We start from the raw sequence: 23,536 nt of genomic DNA on the forward strand, positions 1-23,536 counted from the left end.
AACCTCTTCTAGGAGGACAAATTCAGATGGAATTCATATTTCTTTTTTTCTGTGGAAAATAAGCAAAAAAACCAGAATTTACCCAAAAATGAGGAAAAAAAGGACCCTAAACCCAATTCCCAATTCCCACCCAAGCTCTGGGGTGCTGCTGTTGAACCTTCCCATGGCTGCTCAACCAGCAAAACCTCTTCTAGGAGGACAAATTCGGAGGGGATTCATATTTCTCTTTTAATTTTTTTTCTTTTTTATTTTTGATGGAAAATAAGGAAACAAAACCAAATTTACCCCAAAAATGAACAACAAAAATCAACTAAACCCAACCCCCAATTCCTACCCACGCTCTGGGGTGTTGATATTGAACCTCCCCATGGCTGCTCAACCAGCAGAACCTCTTCTAGGAGGACAAATTCAGATGGAATTCATATTTCTTTTTTTTCTGTGGAAAATAAGCAAAAAAACCCCAGAATTTACCCAAAAATGAGGAAAAAAGGACCCTAAACCGAACCCCCAATTCCCACCCAAGCTCTGGGGTGCTGCTGTTGAACCTTCCCATGGCTGCTCAACCAGCAGAACCACTTCTAGGAGGACAAATTCGAAGGGGATTCATATTTCTCTTTTTAATTTTTTCTTTTTTTTTTTTATTGGAAAATAAGGAAACAAAACCAAATTTACCCCAAAAATGAGCCACAAAAATCAACTAAACCCAACCCCCAATTCCCACTCCAGCTCTGGGGTGTTGATATTCATCCTCCCCATGGCTGCTCAATCAGCAGAACCTCTTCTAGGAGGACAAATTTGAAGGGGATTCATATTTCTCTTTTTTTTTTTTTTTCTTTTTCTTACTTTTTTTTTTTTTTTAAATGGAAAATAAGGAAAGAAAACTGAATTGACCCCAAAAATGAGCAACAAAAATCAACTAAACCCCACCCCCAATTCCCACCCACGCTCTGGGGTGTTGATATTGAACCTCCCCACAGCTGCTCAACCAGCAGAACCTCTTCTAGGAGGACAAAGGAGGAGATTAATATTTCTCTTTTTAATTTTTTTCTTTTTGATGGAAAATAAGAAAACTGAATTGACCCCAAAAATAAGCAACAAAAATCAACAAAACCCAATCCCCAATTCCTCCCCATGTGCTGGGGTGTTTATATTACACCTCCCCATGGCTGCTCAAGCAGCAGAACCTCTTCTAGGAGGACAAATTCAGGTGGAATTCATATTTCTCTTTTTCTGTGGAAAATAAGCAAACAAAACCAAATTTACCCCAAAAATGAACAACAAAAATCAACTAACCCCAACCCCCAATTCCTCCCCACGCTCTGGAGTGTTGATATTGAACCTCCCCATGGCTGCTCAAGCAGCAGAACCTCTTCTAGGAGGACAAATTCAGAGGGGATTGATATTTCTCTTTATTTTTCTGCTGCCTTCGGTGAGTTTTCGGTCGAAGCCTTTTTGGCAGCAGCAAACTTTTTGCTAGCAGCTTCTTTTTTGTTGTTGTTGTTTGTTTTTTGTTTTTGGGTTTTTTTTTCCAACTTGGAAGGGGCCTCCTTTTTAAATATTTGCTGCTCCATAATTGAAACAGCTGTTTTAATGAGATACCTACTGTCATCATTTTACCCTGGCTGAGCTGGGTGACAACAAAGCAGTAATAACGAATTCAATAATAATTAACTCGGGTCATCTGCTCATCTGTCATGGCTCATCAGCTTTAGGGAACAAAAACAAAAACACACAAAAAAAGAGAGAGAAAAAAAATCCACAACAACCCCAAGAAAAAAAAACAAACTTCAAGCAAGAAGAAGAAAGAAAAAAAAATCCCTACCGAACTTTTTTTTTTTTTCCCTTTTTCCCCCTGCGTTTTGCGAGCTCTCCAAAAAAACTCTTGCCATAAAAACCCCGCTTCGAGAGGACTCTAGGTAGCCCTTCAAAAAGTTCTAAGCAAACTGGTAAGTAGGTTAATTAAATTTTATGCATCTTTAAATGCTAATGAGTCCAGCCCCCGACGTTCCGGTGTAATCTGTTTGGGGAGGGAGCTGGGGGGGAGGGGATGATGTCATGCAAGCGGTGTTTTTTAGTGCCCAACATGCTCCCAGCCCTGATGTGGTGCAGCTCTGGATCATTTGTTGGAGGGCAAGAAGTTGACAGTAGGGAAGGGTGGGGGGGAGGAGGATGTTCAGAGCCAGCTTTTTGTTGTGTTGGGTTTTTTTATTCCTCTCCCCCGCCCTCTTCCTCCCTTCCCCTCGTATTAGTTCCTCTCCCTCTCTGCTGAATGGGAAGCAGGGGAGTTACAGAAAGCTACTCGGAGGTTTGGTGCCTGCTGCTGCATCGTGGGGAGGGGGGAGCTGAGCTACCCACAGCAAGTTTCCTTAGCTGCACAATAAATAAATAGAGAGAAGAGCAGGTTGGGAGGTGGGGGGAAAGCAGGAGGGAGCCCAAATTCATGAGTGGGTTTTTTTTTTTAACCCCCCCTTTTTCTCCAGGAAGATAGAAAGAATTATGCAATATAATACAATGTAATATAATGCAAAGTAGAGCAATGTAATATAATGTAAAGTAGAGCAATGTTAATGCCATATAATACAATAAATGTAATGGTGAAGAGGGATTTCGGAAGGGGGGAAAGCAGAAAGGATCCTAGTCTCATGAGTGGCTTTTTTTCCCCCTTTTTCCAGGAAGATAGAAAGGATTATGCAATATAATACAATGCAATATAATACAATGTGATGGTGAAGAGGGATTTGGGAAGGGGGGAAAGCAGGAAGAATCCCAGACTCATGAGTGGGTTTTTTCCCCCTTTTTCCAGGAAGATGGAAAGGATTATGTAATATAATACAATGTAATGTAATCCAATATAATGGTGAAGAGGGATTTGGGAAGGGGGAAAAGCAGGAAGAATCCCAGACTCATGAGTGGGCTTTTTCCCCCCTTTTTCCAGGAAGATGGAAAGGATTATGCAATATAATACAATGTAATATAATCCAATATTATGGTGAAGAGGGATTTGGGAAGGAGAAAAAGCAGGAAGGATCCTAGACTCATGAGTGGGTTCTTTTCCCCCTTTTTTCCAGGAAGATGGAATGAATTATACAATATAATACAATGCAATATAATGCAAAGTAGAGCAATGTAATCCAATATAATGGTGCAAAGCAGTTTGGGAAGGGGGGAAAGCAGGAAGGATCCTAGACTCATGAATGTTTTTTTTTACCCATGAAGATGAAAATAATTATGCAATACAATGCAATGTAATGCAATAGGATGCAGTACAATGTAATGTAATGCACTGTACTGTAAGCTGATGCAACATAATGTAGAAGAGGGGTTGGTGAGGGGGGAAAAAAGCAGGAAGGATCCCAGACTCATGAGTGGGGCTTTTTTTCCCCCCTTTCCATGAAGGTGACAAGAGTTATGCAGTGTACTGCAATCTGATGCAGTACAATGCAATACAGTACAATGCAATGCAATTTCTATCATTCTGTGATGTGGAAGAAGGATTTGGGAGGTGGGAGGGGGAAGCAGGAAGGATCCCAGATTCATGAGTGATTTTTTTCCCACTTATTTTCATGAAGATGGAAAGGATTATGCAGTGTAATTCAATGTAGTGCCATACAATGTAACATAATGCTTTGTAGAATTGTCAGGGCTGGAAGGGACCTCAAGGCTCAGGCAGTCCCAACCCCCCTGACATGGGCAGGGACACCTCACACCACAGCAGGTTGCTCACAGCCACCTCCAGCCTGGCCTTAAAAGCCTCCAGGGATGAGGCTTCCACCACCTCCCTGGGCAACCTCTGCCAGTCTCTCACCACACTCATGGGGAAGAATTTCCTCCCAACATCCAATCTCAGTTTCCCCCCTTCTAGTTTTGCTCCATTCCCTCTGGTCCTATCATTACTTGACACCCTAAAAAATAGGAAGCAATGCAATGCTGAAGCAATGTAATGCAATAGAATGTGGAAGAGGGATTTGGAGGGGAGGAAAGCAGGAAGGATCCCAGATTCATGAGTGTTTTTTTTTCCCCTTTTCCCATGGAGATGAAAAGAATTAATATAAGGCAATATAATGCAGTGTAATGTAATATAAGGCAATATAATGCAGTGTAATGTAATATAATGTAAGATAATACAATATAGTGCAATATAATTCAATATCATACAACATAATGCAATATCACACAATATAATGCAATATACTGCATTATAGTGCAATATAATACAGTATAATGCAATATAATACAGCATAATGCAATAGAATGTGGAAGAGGGATTTGGGAGGGGGGAATGCAGGACGGATCCCAGATTCATGAGTGGTTTTTTTCCCCTTTACCAAGGAAGATGAAAAGAATTATTCAATATAATGCAATATAATACAACATAATGCAATATAATACAACATAATGCAATATAACATGGAAGAGGGATTTGGGGGGGGGGGGAAAGCAGGAAGGATTCCAGACTCATGAGTGTTTTATTGTTCCCCTTTTCCGTGAAGGTGAAAAGAATCATGCAATATGATGCAATATAATGTAATACACAATGTAACATCTACCAGAGCCTATCAGATCCTATCCTATCTCATATCCTGTCCTATTTCATATCCTATCCTATCCCATATCCTATTCTATCTAATATCCTATCCTTTCTCATATTCTATCATATCCCATATCTCATATCCTATCTCATATCTTATCATATCCCTTATCCTGTCCTATCCGATATCCTATCCTATCCTATCCCATCCTATCCTATCCTATCTTATCCTATCCTATCCTATCCCATATCCTACCCTATCTCATATCTTATCTCATATCTTATCATATCCCATATCCTATCCCATATCCTATCATATCTCATATCTTATCCTATCCCATATCCTATCATATCTCATATCTTATCTCATATCTTATCATATCCCATACCCTATATCCTATCCTATCCCATATCCTATCCTATCCCATATCCTCTCATATCCCATATCCTGTCCTCTATCCTATCATATCAATTTGAAGGGAAATCAATGAGGAGCCCAAATTCCTCACTCCTCCCCAAAAATACACCACCACTTTGGGCCCCACCCTGAGGTAGGTTCATTTCCTGCCTTATTTTCCCCCTTTCCCACGATTTCATTTCCCCACCCCCTCCCTTTCATGAGGATGAACAAGAATTTTTCAGAGATTAAGAAGGATTCTTCCCTGGGCACTCCAAGGTAGAGGCGTGGGGGATTTCTGTCAAATGATTTGAGGGGTCAGGTCCAAACATTGGATTTTGGAGCACGGATTTGTGGGGTTGTTTTAGTGCTTTTTGCAGGAGGAGGAAAAGGGCTGCTGCAATAGGACTTGATGTGAATCACTTTTAATGACTTAGAATTTTAATTTTGGAAGTGTTTTCATTTCCATTTTAGCTCTTTAATGGATTTTGGACTGTGACAGTTAATCTTCATTCTTAGTTTTCATTGTTTGTCTTTAATGTTGATGCTTTGGGCAGAGGAGGGTAGATGAGGGCAGAGCAGTGGGTGTCATATCTTGGCTTCAGTAAAGCTTTTGATGCTGTCTCCAATAACATCCTCATAGAAGAGCTCAGGAGATGTGGCACAGATGGCTGGCAGGGAGGTGGGTTGCAAAGTGGCTCCACAACAGAGCTCAGAGGGTTGTCATCAGTGGCACAGAGTCACCTTGGAGGCCTGTGGCCAGTGGTGTCCCCCAGGGATCAGAACTGGGTCCAGTTTTGTTCAATCTCTTTATCAACCACCTGGCTGAGGGCATTGAGAGTGCCCTCAGCAAGTTCTGATGATACAAACTGGGGGGTGGCTGACACCCCTCAGGCTGTGCTGCATCCAACATGACCTGGACAGGCTGAGAGCTGCCTGCAGGCAAACCTCAGGAAGGTCAATCAGGACAAGTGCAGGGTCCTGCAACTGGGGAGAAATAACAACAGGCACCAGGACAGGTTAGAGGCTGCCCTGCTGAGAGCAGCTCCACAGAGAAAGACCTTGGAGCGCTGGTGGGCATCAAGATCTGCATGGGACAGCAATGTGCTCTTGTGGCCAAGAGAGCCAAGGGGATCCTGGGGGGCAGCAAGAAAGTTGTCCAGCAGGGCTAGGGAAGTTCTTCTACCTCTCTGTCCTGCTGAGACCACAGCTGCAATCCTGTGTCCAGTTTGGGGCTCCCCAGCTCAAGAGAGACAGAGACCTGCTGGAGAAAGTCCAAGGGAGAGCTAGGAGGATGATTTGGGGACTTGAGCATCTCCCCTGGGAAGAGAGACTGAGAGCCCTGGGGGTGGTTAGTGTGGAGAGAAGGCTGAGAGGAGATCTGATCAATATCTCTCAATATGTGAGGGGTGGGTGTCAGGAGGAAGGGGCCAGGCTCTTTTGGGGGGTGATAGAACAAGGAACAATGAGTTCAAACTAGAACAGAGAAGATTTGATCTCAACATGAGGAGAAACTTCTTTGGTGTGAGGGTGACAGAGCCCTGGAGCAGGCTGCCCAGGGGGGTTGTGGAGTCTCCTTCTCTGGAGCCTTCCCAACCCCACCTGGATGCATTCCTGTGCAGACTGATCCTGATGATCCCTTGAGGTCCCTTCCAACCTCTGATATCCTGTGAGACTGTGAGACATGTACTGTGATTTTTAAGGTCTATTTGTAATTTGACATTAAACTGTCATTTTAAATAACTTCTTCACTTACATTTTTGCTTTTATCTTGAGTCCTAATTTTAACTTTCAATTTCTGATCTACATTTGTAATTTGAACTTGGATTGCAATTTTAAAAGTCAGGTTTTGATCAGCATCTGTCAATGTGATCCTTAATTGGCGTTCCACATTTTGTTCTTTTGTTTGCAATTGCAATTTGAACTTCAATTGTAGCTTCATTTTTTTTTTTAATTTACACTTTTAAAGGTGTATATAAAGTTATGATATAAATTGTAATTTGTAATGATCATTTTAATGATATTTTTAATGATAATTTTTAATTATATATTTTTAAGGACACATTTTTAAGGACATATTTTTAATTTTCACTTTAATTGGAGCTGATTTTTTAATCTGCATTTTTTGACTGTAACTGGAAGGGCAATTTCAAATTCTGGGTTCTGATTACATGTTTTAAATTTTAACTTGAATTGCAATTCCAAATTTTCATTCCTGATTCCATAGTTTTAATTTTAACTTCAATTGCTGTTTGGAATTTTCATTCCTGATTCCATAGTTTTAATTTCAACTTCAACTGCTGTTTTGAATTTTCATTTCTGATTCCATAGTTTTAATTTCAACTCGAATTACAATTCCAAATTTTCATTCCTGATTCCACAGTTTTAATTTCAACTTCAACTGCTGTTTTGAATTTTCATTCCTGATTCCATAGTTTTAATTTCAACTTCAATTGCTCTTTCAAACTTCCCTTCCTGATTCCATAGTTTTAATTTCTGAATTTATGGGAAAACTTGTCCAGTTTGGTAAAATCTGACAGAATTCAATTTGGATTAGATTAGGTTTTTTTGGTAAAATTTGACACAACTGAATTTGGGGTTAATTTGGGGCTTTTTTTCCTTTGCTGCTGAAAATTGAAATCAATCCCTTCTCAAATATAAAAAGTGCAAGGTGCAGGATTTAGTTGCTCTGTGGGGAAAAAATATAACATTATTGGTATGTATTGCAATTTTATTATATTTTTATAGATTTTATTTATCATCTTTTACTATTATAATAATAATACAGTTACTATATATTTAATACTGGAGGCAGTTAGCTATGTCTTTAATCCTATATACAGTGAACTAAATACAATGTGTAGTTAGCTATTTAATTCTGTGTATAGTTCTATATAAGGATTTATTTCTGTGTATAGTTCTATATATGGATTTATTCCTGTGTATAGTTCTATATATGGATTTAATTTTGTGTATAATTCTAGATATGAATTTATTTTTGTGTATAGTTCTAGATATGGATTTATTTCTGTGTATAGTTCTATATATGGATTTAATTCTACATGTAGTTACTCATTTTATATTATATGTGGTTAGCTATCTATTTAATCCCATATGTAATTAGCTGTTTAATACTATATATTGTTGACTATCTACTTAATACTACATGTAGTTAGCTGTCTATTACTACACATAGCTATCTAATACTACACATAGTCAACTATTAAATGCTCTCTATAGGTAGCAATGTATTTAATACTCTCTGGAGTTAATTTTTTAATACTAAATTAAGTTAGCTACTTGATACTATCTATAGTTGATTATTTAATCCCATATGTGCTTAGCTACTTAGTTGGTGCTATAGATAGTTAATTATTTCATACTAGATGCAGTTAACTTCTTATTTAACACTATATATAGCTAATCACTTAACACTATATGTAGTTAGTTAGTATTTAATACTACATATACTCAACTATTAAATAATATATTATATACTCAACTATTTAATAATACATTATATACTCAACTATTTAAGAATACATATAGTTAACTATAGAGTTAATGCTATATATGCTTAACTATTTAATACTGTATATAACTAGCTACTCATTTAATACTTGATATACTTAATTATTTAATGCTACATGTGGTTAGCTACTTGTTTGATACTATATATAGTTATTATTTAATGCTATAGGGACTTAGCTATAGATTTAATACTATATATCCTTAACTATTTAATACTATTTATAGTTAGCTACTTGTTTAATATTAGATATAGTTAATTATTTAATTCTACATAGAGTTAGCAATGTCTTTAATACTATCTAGAGTTAATTATTTAATACTAAATGTAGTTAGCTGCTTATTTACTACTGTATATACTTATTTGATACTATATATAGTTAGCTACTTATTTTATACTACATATGCTTAACTATTTAGTACTATTTATAGTTAGGTACTTGGTTAAATTAGATAGAGTTAATTATTTAATGCTATATAGAGTTAGCAATGTCTTTAATACTATCTAGAGTTAATTAATTCTAAATGTAGTTATCTTCTTATTTACTACTGTATATACTTATTTAATACTATATGTAGTTACTTATTTTATACTACACATACTGAACTATTTAATACTATATATAGTTAGCTACTTGGTTAATACTATATATCATTAACTATTTAATGCTACATATAGTTAGCTACTTAATGCTCTGTATACTTAACTGTTTAATACTATATGTAGTTAGCTTCTTATTTACTACTGTATATACTTAACTAATAAATATTTAGCTATTAAATGTTATCTCTCATTAGCTACTTATTTAATACTACACATACTTAGCTATTTAACACTCTATAGTTAGCTATAGACTTAGCACATAGTTATCAATGTGTGACCTACACATAGTTATCTATTTAATACTAGACATACTTAGCTACTTATTAACTACTAGATGTCCTCAACTAGGTTGCTCTCACTTACAGGAGTTAGAGGAATTGCTGAAAGAGGTGGGGTTGCCCTCTCTTCTCACAAATCACAGCTGACAGAACAAGAGGAATGGCCTCAAGTGGCACCAGGGGAGGTTGAGATTGGATATGAAAAGTTCTTCCCTGAAACGGCTCTGAAAGGCTGGACCAGGCTGCTCAGGGAGGTAGTTGAATCCCTATCCCTGGATGGGTTTAAAAGCCATCAAGATGTGGTGCTCAAGCCTGGTGTAATTGTGGTCCTGGTAGAGTTAGGTAATGGTTGGCCTTAATGATCTCAGAGCTCTTTTCCACCCCTGGTGATTCTGTAACTGTAAGGATGTCATCACCTCATTATCACCACCTCTGACTCCTATGAGAGATTTGCCTTCTGATTTCTAAAGACTGGAACCAATTCCCCACCCAAAATCCAGAACACAAAGCTCTTTGACCCAGAAAGGATGGAATCCAAAGCAGTCTGAAATCAAGGTCAATATAAAATAGACCATAAATATATTTTTTTTTCAGCTTGAAAATCATAAAGACAGATCGGAGAATGTTTGGATCAGAAAAGGTGGAATCAGAGAAGGCTGGAATCAGAGAACGTTGGAATCAATCAGAGAACGTTGGAATCAATCAGGGAAGGTTGGAATCAGAGAATTTGGAATCAATCAGAGAAGGTTGGAATCATAGAAGGTTGGAATCATAGAAGGTTGGAATCAGAGAATCTGGAATCAATCAGAGAAGGTTGGAATCAATCAGAAAAGGTTGGAATCAATCAGAGAAAGTTGGAACCAGAGAATTTGGAATCAATCAGAGAAGGTTGGAATCAATCAGAGAAGGTTGGAATCAGAGAAGGTTGGAATCATAGAATCTTGGAATCATAGAAGGTTAGAATCATAGAATCTTGGAATCATAGGATCATGGAATCATAGGATCATGGAATCACAGGACCATGGCACAGCAAACTGTATGAATAATGAGGAGTGAAACTGCTTTTCAGGAAGCTCCCTGTGGTATCTGGTTAGGTGGGGCCAGGATTTCTTACTTGCCTTCTAACCTGTAGATTCATAGAGTCATGGAATGGCTTGGGTTAGAAAGGACCTTGAAGCTCATCCAGTTCCAACCCCCTGCCATGGGCAGGGACCCCTCCCACCAGCCCAGCTTGCTGAAGTCCTCATCCAGCCTGGCCTTGAACACCTCCAGGGAGGGGACAGCCACAACCTCCCTGATCCAGTGTCTCCCAACCCTCACTGTCCAGAATTTCTTCTTCACGTCCCTTCTTCGATCTCAAAGCCATTGTCCCTCATCCTGTCACTCTCAGCCCTTGTCACAAGTCCCTCCTCAGCCCTCCTGTAGTCCCTTCAGGTACTGGAAGGCTGCTCTGAGGTCCCCCCAGACCCTTCTCTTCTCCAGGCTGAACAGCCCCAACTCTCTCATCCTGTCCCTACAGGGGAGGTTCTCCAGCCCTCTGATCCAATTTGTGCCTCTCCTCTGAACCCCCTCTCACAGTTCCATGTCCTTGTTGTTTTGGGGACCCCAGAACAGGCTGCAGTGCTGCAGGTGGGGTCTCAGCAGAGCAGAGCAGAGCAGAGCAGAGCAGAGCAGAGCAGAGCAGAGCAGGGCAGAGGGGCAGAGTCCCCTCCCTGTGCTGCTGGTCACATTGCTTTGGATGCAGCCCAGGATACCCTTTCCTGAGATGTCAAATTCTTCATTTAGGATCCAAGTGCAGAGTTTTTAAGAAGTTATGAAGGTGTTAAGAAATGGCTGCAGTTTGCAGAAGAATGAATGAATATTTGTTGTTATTGGAACTATTACTCTCTTATCTGTTTTTTTTTCTTCCTCATGTTGTATAAGCACGGCTCAGGAAATGGAATCACTGCTCAGTATTTTTGACCTGGAGAGAAGGGAAGAAAGAAAAAAGGAGGGATATTCTTGGAAGGTCCTTCACCTTTTGACCCTGACCATAGCTGGAAGAGTAATGAGTCCCCCTGGCCCTCCAGGGAGGGCTGATATTGTCACTGCACTATATCACTGCTGCCTGCAGGTTTGGAAGCTGACTTCTGGGCAAGTGGAAAAACAGGTTGGATATTAGGAAAGATTTCTTCCCTCAAAAGATTCTCAAATGTTGGAACAGACTGCCCAGGGAGGTGGTGGAGTCTCCATCCCTGGAGGTGGTCAAGAAACTTGTGGTCATGGCAATGTGGGGCATGGTTTAGAGGCCATGGTGGTGTTGAGTTGATGACTGGACTGGATGGGCTTAGAGCTCATGGCTATGGCACTTGGGGACAGGGTTTGATGGCCATGGTGGTGTTGGGTTGATGGTTGGACTGGATGAGCTTAGAGGTCACGGCCATGGCACTTGGGGACATGGTTTAATGGTCACAGTGGTGTTGGGTTGATGGTTGGCCTGGATGGTCTTAGAAAGCTTTTCCCATCAAAGCAATTCTGTGATTCTGTGATTTCCTGTTCATTTCCTGATGTTTTGCCTCATTGGGACCTGACAGAGAGATTGGCAAAGGTGCTTAGAAGGTGAAATTTCTCCTCAATAGCTGCCTCTGGAAATCCACCTGGATGGCAAATCTCTTCTCGATGTTGTTTTAAACTGTCTTCACTTTACCTCACTCATAATATGACATTTGCCTCCTCCCTGGAGGTGGTCAAGGCCAGGTTGGATTAGTCCTTGAGCAACCTGGGCTGGTGGGAAGTGTCCCTCCTATGGGGAAATGGGCTCCTCTCCTCCAACCTCCCCTCCATGCCCAGAGACACCTCTCAGCTAGATTCAGCTGCTCAAGGTCTCATCCAGCCTGGCCTGGAGCACCCCCAGGCAGAAGGCAGCCACAGCCTCCCTGGGCAGCCTGTGCCAGAGTCTCACCCCCCTGGCACTGCAGAACTTCTGCCTCAGCTCCAGCCTCCTCCTGCTCTGCCTCAGCTCCAAATCATTCCCCCTTGGCCTGGCTCCAGACCCCCTCAGCAAAAGTCCCTCTGCAGGATCCCTTCCTGCAGGATTAGTTTTAAATTTGCCAATTTTTAATGAATTAGTTTTAAATTTTCAATCTTAAAAATGAATTAGTTTTTAAATTCTCTTTTTTTAATGGATTGTTTTTAAAATTGTCATTTTTTTTATTAAGTAGATTTTAATTTTTCATGTGAGACCTGACCTGGAGCTCTGTGTCCAGTTCTGGAGCCTCTGTTCCAGGAAGGATCTGGAGGGGCTGGAAGGCGTCCAGAGCAGGGCCTCGAGGATGAGCAGAGGGCTGGAGCTGCTCTGCTCTGAGGACAGACAGCCTGAGAGAGTTGGGGTTGTGCAGTCTTGAGAGGAGAAGGCTCCCAGGAGACCTTCTTGTGGCTTTCCAGGATCTGAAGGGAGCTCCAAGAAAGCTGAGGAGGGACTTTTGACGGTGTCAGGTAGGGGGAATGGATCCAAGCTAAAGAAGGGGAGATTCAGATTGGATGTTAGGAAGAAATTTTTCCTCATGAGAGTGGTGAGAGTCTGGCAGAGGTTGCCCAGGGAGGTGGTGGAAGCCTCATCCCTGGAGGTTTTTGCAACCAGGCTGGAGGTGGCTGTGAGCAACCTTCTGTGGTGAGAGGTGTCCCTGCCCATGGCAGGGGGTTGGGACTGGCTGAGCCTTGAGCTCCCTTCCAACCCTGACAATTCTCTGTGATTCTCTGACCTTTGAGAGTCTCTTCCAACCCAGTGCAATCTGTGAGTCTGGGAGTCCACTGAACCTTTCCTGGTCAGCATTTTGTGAGGTCTCAGAAGGGTTGGTGCTAAACTCTCTGCAGATGAGTCAACCTTTGCTGGGTTTAGGGAAGAAACTCTTCAAATGGAGAGTGGTTACCACTGCTGTGTTTCCTGTTCTGTTGGCAGTAACTGCAGAGGACAGACCTTTGCCTCTTTCTTTAAAAGCTCTGGATCTTGACAGCTAAGTGGAGGTAGACTTGGTCATGGGAAGTGTGTTGCCAGCTCCCACCAGGCTACAGCTTCCTTAGTTGGTTGTTTTTGGAGTGTTAGCTGCAAAACCAAGGCAGATTGGGAGGTACAATAGCAAACTGGGGGTGCTGGTTGGAGATCCCAAAGGGTCTGCTTGCACTTAAAAATCAGATTGGTTTATCAAGTTAATCACCAAGCACCTGAGGCTCTTTGTCCACCTCCTTTGTCTTCCAAGAGAATGTGGTCCTGCTTTGGCAGGAGGGGTTGGGCTCCAAGATCTCTGGAGGTCTCTTCCAACCCCTAACACTCGATGAGTCTGTGATTCTCTGTGATTCTCAGACAATTCCAAGAGTCTCTGATTCCAACATTTGCTGATTCCAGCATTCTCTCATTTCAGCATTCTCTGATTTCAGCATTCCCTGATTCCAACATTTCTCTGATTCCACCATTCTTTGATTCCATCCTTGTCTGATTCCAACATGTCTCTGATTCCAACATTCCCTTATTCCAACATTCTCTGATTCCAAAATCTCTGATTCCAGCCTTGCCTGATTCCAACATTCCCTGATTCCAACATTCCCTGATTCCAACATTCTCTGATTCCAACCTTGTCTGATTCCAACATTTCTGTGATTCCAACATTCTCTGATTCCAGCATTCCCTGATTCCAACCTTGTCTGATACCAACATTTCTCTGATTCCAACATTCCCTGATTCCAACCTTGTCTGATTCCAACATTCTCTGATTCCAGCCTTGTCTGATTCCAACATTCCCTGATTCCAACATTCCCTGATCCCAGCATTCCCTGATTCCAACCTTGTCTGATTCCAACATTCCCTGATCCCAGCATTCCCTGCTCTGTCTTTATGATTTTCAAGCTGAAAACAAAACCCCCCACCAAGGTACCTATATTTATGTTCTATTTTATACTGACCTTGATTTCAGCCTGCTTTGGATTCCATCCTTTGTAGGCCAAAGAGCTACATTCCTGCATAAACCTAAGCCATCATCATCACCATCATGATGGTGCTGGAGAATGGGATGGGAATCGATCTAGCAGCCCTCAGAAAAGGCTTTAAGTGCAGCAAGGAGTGACTTTCAAAGAGAGTCAAAAGAATTATCACCAAGCCTTCCCTGTGAAAGCCAAAGCCAGAGGCTGGGGAGCATGAGAAAGGGAGAAGGCTGAGCAGCTTTCCACCACCCCTGCCACTGTCAGAGTAAATAACTCCCCCAGACCAACTCGCAGAGTGGGTTTTTAACACTAATGAGATGCAGGAAAGTCGCTGGTTTAATTTGTTAATTAGTATGATGCCAGAAACTATCCTCCTCAATATGAAGCAAATATGTTTACAATCTTAGCTGCCATCTGGCTTAATAGATGGCAGCATACTTAGAGCTGAGATGTGCTCTGAGACAGGGGCTGGGGAAAATTTGTTCTGCAATTAGGGGAGCAGATTTTTTAAATTATTTTTTATATATTTTTAATTTTTATTTTTATTCTAGAAGAGGGTGGGGAGTGTTTTTTGGGTTTGTTTTTGGATTTATTCTTTTTCCCTCCTCATGTTCAGGGAGCACCCCTGTGAAGGATGCTGTAGATCACGGAGCTGCTCTGGAAGGTTGGGGATGGATGAGAGCTGCTGGAGCCAGATGCTGGGGAAAGGCAGGAGGGAAATGTGGGATTGGAGGTGTGTGTGGAGATGTGACAAATGGAATGGAATAAACTGGAATGGAATGAAAGGAAGTGAAATAAAAAAGGAAATTAAATAAAATAAAAAATACAACAAAATAGGAAATTAAAAAAGTAAAACAAAATAAATAAAAATAAAAAAGTAAAAAAAACCAAAATAAAATGAAATTTAAAAAAGTAAAATAAAATAAATAAAATAAAGTGAAATAAAAATGTAAAATCAATAAAATAAAAAATGAAACAAAATAAAGTAAAATAAATAAAATATAAATAAAATAATAAAAATTTAAATCTTTTATTTATAAATATTTTTCTTTTCTTTTCTTTTCTTTTCTTTTCTTTTCTTTTCTTTTCTTTTCTTTTCTTTTCTTTTCTTTTCTTTTCTTTTCTTTTCTTTTCTTTTCTTTTCTTTTCTTTTCTTTTCTTTTCTTTTCTTTTCTTTTCTTTTCTTTTCTTTTCTTTATTTTATATTTTATTTTATTTTATTTTATTTTATTTTATTTCTGCCAGCTTTCTTTGCAGGGGAGGCCAAGGTTGTGCAGAAAGGGAAGCCTCAAGGTGCTGCTGAAACCGGCAATGAAATCATCTCTGGGGAGGTGGCGGAAGGGAAAAGCTGCAATGAAGAAGGCACCAGCCCTAGGGTTGAGCTTTCCTTAGTGGAGGTCAAGAGAAGCTATCCTTCAGGAAGGAGATTTTATGGCTAAGAATGTTCTAGGTGTTATAAATAATTCTATTAGATCAATAATTAGGTAGTAGATCTGTGATTATATAGATATTAGCCATTTCATTGTATATTATGTATAAATATATGACATTTATAATTAGATCCCTAGGGAGATAGATGGATATATAGAAATACATAGATAGATACAGAGATAAAGAGAGAGAGAGAGAAATAGAGACAGAGATACAGATATAGAGAGATACAGAGATAGAGATATAGAGAGATAGAGTTAGAGAGGTGGAGAGAGCAGGGAGGTAGAGAGAACAGAGAGATGGAGAGATAGAGATAGAGATAGGATAGAGATAGAGATATAGAGATATATAGAGAGATGGATAGATAGAGATAGAGATAGGATAGAGATAGAGATATAGAGATATATAGAGGGAGGGATATAGAAATAGAGATAGATACAAATACAGAGATAGAGAGATAGAGATAAAGATATAGAAAGATAAAGATATATATATATAGAGAGAGAGAGAAATAGAGAGCTACAGATGCAGAGATAGAGAGACAGAGAGATATAAAGATATGAGAGAGGTAGAGAGAACAGAGAGATAGAGGTATAGAGAGATAGAGATAGAGATATATAGAGAGGGATATAGAAATATAGATAGATACAGATACAGAAATAGATATGGATATATAGAGAGAAGGATAGAGAGAAAGATATCTGGAGATAGAGAGTGATATAGAGAGAGATATATAGAGATACAGAAATATAGAGATGAAGATACTGAGATAGAGATAGAGATAGAGATAGAGGGATAAAGATATGAGAGAGAGTTAGAGAGGTAGAGAGAATGGGGAAGTGGAGAGAATAGAGAGAGATAGAGAGATAGAGAGATAGAGAGATAGAGAGATAGAGAGAGGGATATAGAAACGTATAGAAATATAGATAGATACAGATACAGAGATAGATACAGAGACACAGAGAGGTAGAGAGAACAGAGAGAGAGAGACAGAGATAGAAAGAGAGAGAGAGAGAGAAAGAAGATGATACCTAGAGATAGGTGTATAATACAATACTGCAATTATCTATTAGGAGATAGCCTAAAAGCTTTTTCCTTCCCTGAAGATGTAGACCTTTTTTTCCCTGCTTACCTCTTCAAAGATCAAAACTCAAAGCGGTGAATCAAATGTTAGCAGTTTCCATTCAGCATCTCCTTGGTTTGGGGTTTCCTTAAGCATGGATGAAACATCCACTGGGCACCAAAGTGGAGCGGTGTAGCTTTTTAATAGCTATTTTTAATATCTATGTTTAATAATTATTTTTAATATCTATTTTTAATAACAATTTCAATAATTAGTTTTAATTACTACTTTTGATAACTATTTTAAACAACTATTTTAATAACTATTCTGTACATCCATTTTAATACCCATTTTAATACCCATTTAAATACCCATTTTAATACCCTTTTTAATACCCATTTTAAATACCCATTTTTAATACCTACTTTTAACATCTCTTTTGATGTCCATTTGAGTACAATTTTTGATACTCATTTTTAATGCCTACTTCAATGCCCATTTTTAACACCATTTTTAGCATCCATTTGCAATGTCTCTCTTTATTAGCTATTCAAGCAACTATTTTGATATCTCTTTGTAATACCTATTTTTACACCTACTTAATACCTCATTAATTATTTTTTTAACTAAGTGTGGATGAAACATCCACTGGACACCAAAGTTGAGCAACCTATTTTTAAAGTCTATTTTTAATGTCTATCTTTAATATCTACACTTAATGTCCACTTTTAAAATCTATGTTTATTATATATTTTTAATATCTGTTTATTATCTATTTTAATGCCTGTTTATTATCTATTTTTAATGTCTATGTTTACTATTTTTAATATCTATTTTAAAACTTAATTTTAATATCTACTTAAGACCTATTTTTAATATCTATTTTAATACTTAATTCTAATATATACTTTAAGACTTATTTTTAATATCTATTTTAATACCTATTGATTTTTTAATGTTGATTTTTAATATCTATTTTGACATCTGATTCTCATAACTGCTTTAAATATCTCTTTGTAATTTCAGAGACTCATAGAGCACCAGGTTGGGAGGGACCTTAATATCTATTTTTAAGCCTATTTTGTATCTCATTATTTCTTGCTACTAAGCATGACTTAGTAGCAAAGTTGAGCAACCAACTTTTAATATCTGCTTTTAATAGCTAATGTTTATATCTATGAAAATATCTGATTTTAAGATCTAATTTTTATACCTATTTTGATATCTATTCTTAAAATCTATTTTTACTGTCCATTTGTAATGTCTCTTTTTAATATCTATTTTAATATCAACTTAAATATCTATTTTTAATATCTATTTTTAATATTTTTATTATCTATTTTAATATCTATTTTTAAGATCTATTTTCAATATTTGATTTTCAGATCTATTTTAAGATCTATATGTGACACTGTGATAATATCTATCTGTGATACTGTGATAATATCTATTCTAATATCTATTTTAATGTCTATTTTTAATGCCTGTTTTTAATGTCTATTTTCAATATCTGATTTTTAGATCTATTTTAATATCTGGATTTTATATCTTTTTTTTAATATCTATTTTTAATGTCTCCTTTTTAATCTATTTAATAGCACCTTATTATTTTTTTACTAAGTATGGATGAAACAACTCCTGGACTCCAAAGCTGAGCAACCAATTGTTAATATCTCTTTTTAATATCAAGTTTTAATATCGATTATTATTATATATCAATATATCTTTTAAATATTTCTTATTAATATATATTATTAATACCTACTCTTACTGCCTACTTTAATGTCTGCTCTTACTACCTACTTCATACCTACTCTAATGCCTACTCTAATGCCTACTCTAATACCTGCTCTAATACCTACTCTTAATACCTATTCTTAATACTTATTGCTAATATTCTATTCCTTATATCTATTCCTAATATCTACTTTTAATACCTATTTTTAAACCTATTTATTAAACCCCACTTGGTGGTTTTTTTTTACTAAGTAGGGATGAAACACCTGTTGGATGGCCAAGGTGTGCAACCTATTTTCAATGCCTATTTTTAATATGTGTTTTGAATACATATATTTGTAGTATATATATATGTAATATCTATTAATAATAACTATTATTAGTATCTATTATGAATCTATATTTTTAATAACTATCTTAATATTGATTTTTAATATCCATATTAATATCTCCTTTTTTTTTTTAATTAAGCATGGATGCAACATCTCTTGGAGACCCAAGGTGAGCAACCAATTTTTAATATTTATTACATATTTAATATCTATTTTAAATATCCATTTTTAATTTTTATTTCTAATATCTATTTTAATATCCATTTTTAATATCTATTTTAACATCTCCTTCTTTTTTTTCAATAAGCATGGATGCAACATCTCTTGGAGACCCAAGGTGAGCAACCAATTTTTAACATCTATTTTAATACCTATTTTTAAGATCCATTTTTAATATTTATTTTTTAGTGTCTATTTTTAATATATATTTTTAAGATCCATTTTTAATATCTATTTCAATATCTCCTTCTTTTTTAATAAGCATGGATGCAACACCTATTGGACATCCAAGGTGAACAACAACTTTTTAATATCTATTTTTAATATTTATTTTTAATAAATCTATTTTAATATCTATTTTTAATATCTATTTTTAATGTCTATTTTAATATGTCTTTTTTTTTAACTAAGCATGGATGCAAGACCTATTGGACACCCAAGGTGAGCAACCACTTTTTAATATCTATTTTAATATCTCATTAATTTCATTTTACTAAGCATGGATTCAACACCTATTGGACACCCAGTGTGAGGAACCACTTTTTAATATCTATTTTAATATCTATTTTTAATATCCATTTTTAATATTTATTTCAATTGCCTATTTTAAATATCTATTTTAATATCTTCTTTTTTTTCCACTAAGCATGGATTCAACACCTATTGGAACACCCAAGGTGAGCAACCACTTTTTAATGTCTATTCTAATATCTCATTAATTTCATTTTACTAAGCATGGATTCCACATCTATTGGACACCCAATGTGAGCAACCAGACTTTAATATCTATTTTTAATATCCATTTTAATATCTCATTGATTTTTTTTTATCTAAACATGGCTGCAACATCTATTGGAGACCCAGTGTGAGCAACCAGAATTTAATACCTATTTTTAATATCCATTTTAATATCTCATTAATTCTTTTAGCTAAGCATAGCTGCAACAACTATTGGAGACCCAAGGTGAGCAACCAAATTTTAATATCCATTTTTAATATCTATTTTTAATATCCATTTTAAATATCCATTTTAAATATCTATTTTAATATCTCCTCTTTTTTTTTTTTTTTTAGCTAAGCATGGATTCAACACCTATTGGAGACCTATGGTGAGCAACCATTTTTTAATATCTATTTTAATATCTCATTAGTTTTATTTTACTAAGCATGGATTCAACACCTATTGGACACCCAATGTGAGCAATCAGATATTAATATGTTTTTAATACCTGTTTTAAATAACTATTTTAATATCTCCTCTTTTTTTTTTTTTTTTTTACTAAGCATGGATGCAACATCTCTTGGAACACCCAAGGTGAGCAACCAATTCTTAATACCTATTTTAATATCTCATTAATTTTATTCTCACTAAGCAAGGATTCAACACCTATTGGACACCCAATGTGAGCAACCAGACTTTAATATCTATTTTTAATATCCATTTTAATATCTCATTGATTTTTTTTAGCTAAGCATGGCTGCAACATCTATTGGAGACTAAAGCTGAGCAACCAGTTTTTTAAGGGCCCTGCTAAACTAACCACAACTGAAAGATTTTTAGACCTGAGAGAAAACCTGGAAGCCAGAGAAATTTTCTGGAGAGAGGGAAAGACAAAAGGGATTTTATTTTTTTTTGTGGTGAAACTGAACATTTCTGCAATTCTTTTAATTTTTTTTCCTTTTCAATATAAAAATGAAGAGTTTTTTTTTTTTAAGGGAATAGATATTTTGTAAGGGGATCAGTGGAGATTTGTATGGGGCATGAATGGGTATTTCTAAGGGGATAAATGAATATTTCTAAGAGGATAAGTTAATATTTTTAAGGGGGTAAATGAACATATTCTAAGGGGATAAATTAATATTTGTAAGGAGATAAATTACTATTTCTAAGGGGATCAAGGAAATTTTTGCAAGGGGACAAAGGAATATTTGTAAGGGGATAAATTGCTATTTGTAAGTAAATAAATTGCTATTTCTAAGGGGATGGATGAATATTTCTGAGCGGATAAATGAATATTTCTAAGGGGATAAATTAATATTTCTAAGGGGATAAAGGAACCTTTCTAAGTGGACAAATTAATATTTGTAAGTTGTTAACTGAATCTTTGCAAAGGGGATAAAGGAATATTTGTAAGGAGAGAAATTAATATTTCTAAGGGGATGAAAGAACCTTTCTAAGTGGATAAATAACTGTTCAGAAATGCAGCACTAAAAAAAAAATGATGCTAAGAACGCAGCAACCCAAACTTGCACTGTGGAGAATGTTTTCCAAGAGGGCTTTCAAAAATTGCTTGCAGCAGAAGTGATTTTTGCCAACTTTTCCCTGCTGGAAATGAACTTTTGGTGCAGGATTTGCTGCCTTCTGGACACCTTTGGATCCTTGAAACATTTCTAAGCCTCTGCTGTGGTCTCAGGTGTCAATAGGTGAGGTTGTCCCATGAAGAACCAGGAAGATTTTCTTTACTGTCTGCTGAAGGACAGCAACTTGTGAGACTGGAGCCTCACATCTCAGCTTTAGGTACCTCACAACGTCCAGACTGAAGAAGGAGATTGTAGAGATGGAAATCTCTCTCTTCTCCTCTTTGCTTACAGGCAGCAGGGTAGAGCATTTCAAAGATTCAGAGAATGGTTTGGGTTGGAAGGGACTTTCAAAACCATCTAATTCCACCCCCACACCATGGGCAGGGACACCTCCCACCAGCCCAGCTTGCTCAAGGCTTCACACACGCTGGTCTTGAACACCTCCAGGCAGGGGACACCCACAGCCTCCCTGGGCAACCTGTTCCAGTCTCTCCCCACCCTCACTGGAAAGAATTTCTTCCTCATCTCCAGTCTCATCTCCCCTCAGTTTCCAAAGGGCATCCTGAATTTTAAAGCCATCCTCAATTTCAAAAGGCTGTTCTGAATTTTGAAGCCATTTCCAATTTCACAAAGAATCTTGAACTTTAAACCCATTTTCAGTTTCCAAAAGGCCATTCTGAATTTTGAAGCCATTTTCAGTTTCCAAAGGGCATCCTGAATTTTGAAGCCAGTTTCAGTTTCAAAGAGAATCCTATATTTTAAACCACTTTCAGTTTCCAAAAGGCCTTTCTGAATTTTAAGCCATTTTGCAGTTTCAAAAAGACTCCTGAATTTTAAACCCATTTTCAGAGGTGAACTTTAATCTCATTTTCAGTTTCCAAAAGGGCATCCTGGATTTTTGAAGCCATTTTCAGTCTTCACTTCCCTCTTGTCCAGATTTATCCAGACTTAACCTCTGAAGCTGCACATCCCCAAGCAGCCTGGTGAGGAGGAGAAATTTTGCTGAACCTTGGGACCCCTCTGTGCAAACAAAGTCCTTTATAGCCTGCCCAGCTTATTCTCTTGACATTAATTTCCTTGTGATGAGAGAGGAGTTTGGGTGTGGGGAGATCCCAGATAGTTTGGTGTCCCAGGATTTTGGCCTTAGTGGTGAATGTTTAACCTTTACAATATCTGTAGGTGCTAAATATAGAATCAGAGAATCATAGAATCATAGAGTCACAGAATCCCTGAATCATTGAATCATAGAATCATAGAGTCCCAGAATCATAGACTCATGGAATCCCAGAATCATAGAATCATTGAATCATAGAATTATAGAATCCCAGATTCAAAGAATTATAGGATCATAGAATTCCAGAATCATAGAATCCCAGAATCATAGAATCACAGAATCATAAAATCACATAATTATAGAATTACAAAATCATAGAATCACGGAATTGTAGAATCAGAGAATTGTCAGGATTGGAAGGGACCTCAAGGCTCATCCAGTTCCAACCCCACTGCCATGGGCAGAGACACCTCACACCAGATCAGGCTGACAGAGCCACATCCAGCCTGGCCTTCAAAAGCTCCAGGGATGAGGCTTCCACCACCTCTAAATATCTGTATTTAGAGAGAGAGAGAGGGGAAAAAAAAAAAAAGGCAACAACAGCAACTGGTTATGTCAGGAACTCAGCACCTGTGATCTGGCTACAAAGACTTTGATACTCACACCCTACCCTTTCTCCTTCTCCCTCTTTCCTCTTCCTCCTCTAAAATTAATTGCACTTCTAGTTAACAAGGTTTAGTTAGAGAGGCACCTGACTCATCCAAACCTTTATTTAGTGTGTTTTTTTGTTGGGTTTTTTTTAATTATTTCTTTATGGCCACACTACAAAAGTCCAGTAGCAGCCCTGATAGGATTAAAGCCATTGTAACACTCTCCAGATCAATTAATCTGTTCCTAATAGCCTCTCAATAGTATCCTAGTAACCTTTTTTTTGGTTTGGTTTGTTTGTTTGCTGGGGAAGCTTCTTTTGGGCTCTATTTACAAAGACAATTAAAGGAAAAAAATATCAAGAAAAAAATGAAGAAAAACAATGAAGAAAAAAGAATAAAAAAGGGAGAAAAAATAAAGGAAAAAATGAAGCAAAAAATGAAGCAAAAAATGAAGGAAAATA

This window comes from Indicator indicator, chromosome 6, assembly GCF_027791375.1.
Source record: "Indicator indicator isolate 239-I01 chromosome 6, UM_Iind_1.1, whole genome shotgun sequence".
In the NCBI taxonomy this organism is placed as follows: Eukaryota; Metazoa; Chordata; class Aves; order Piciformes; family Indicatoridae; genus Indicator; species Indicator indicator.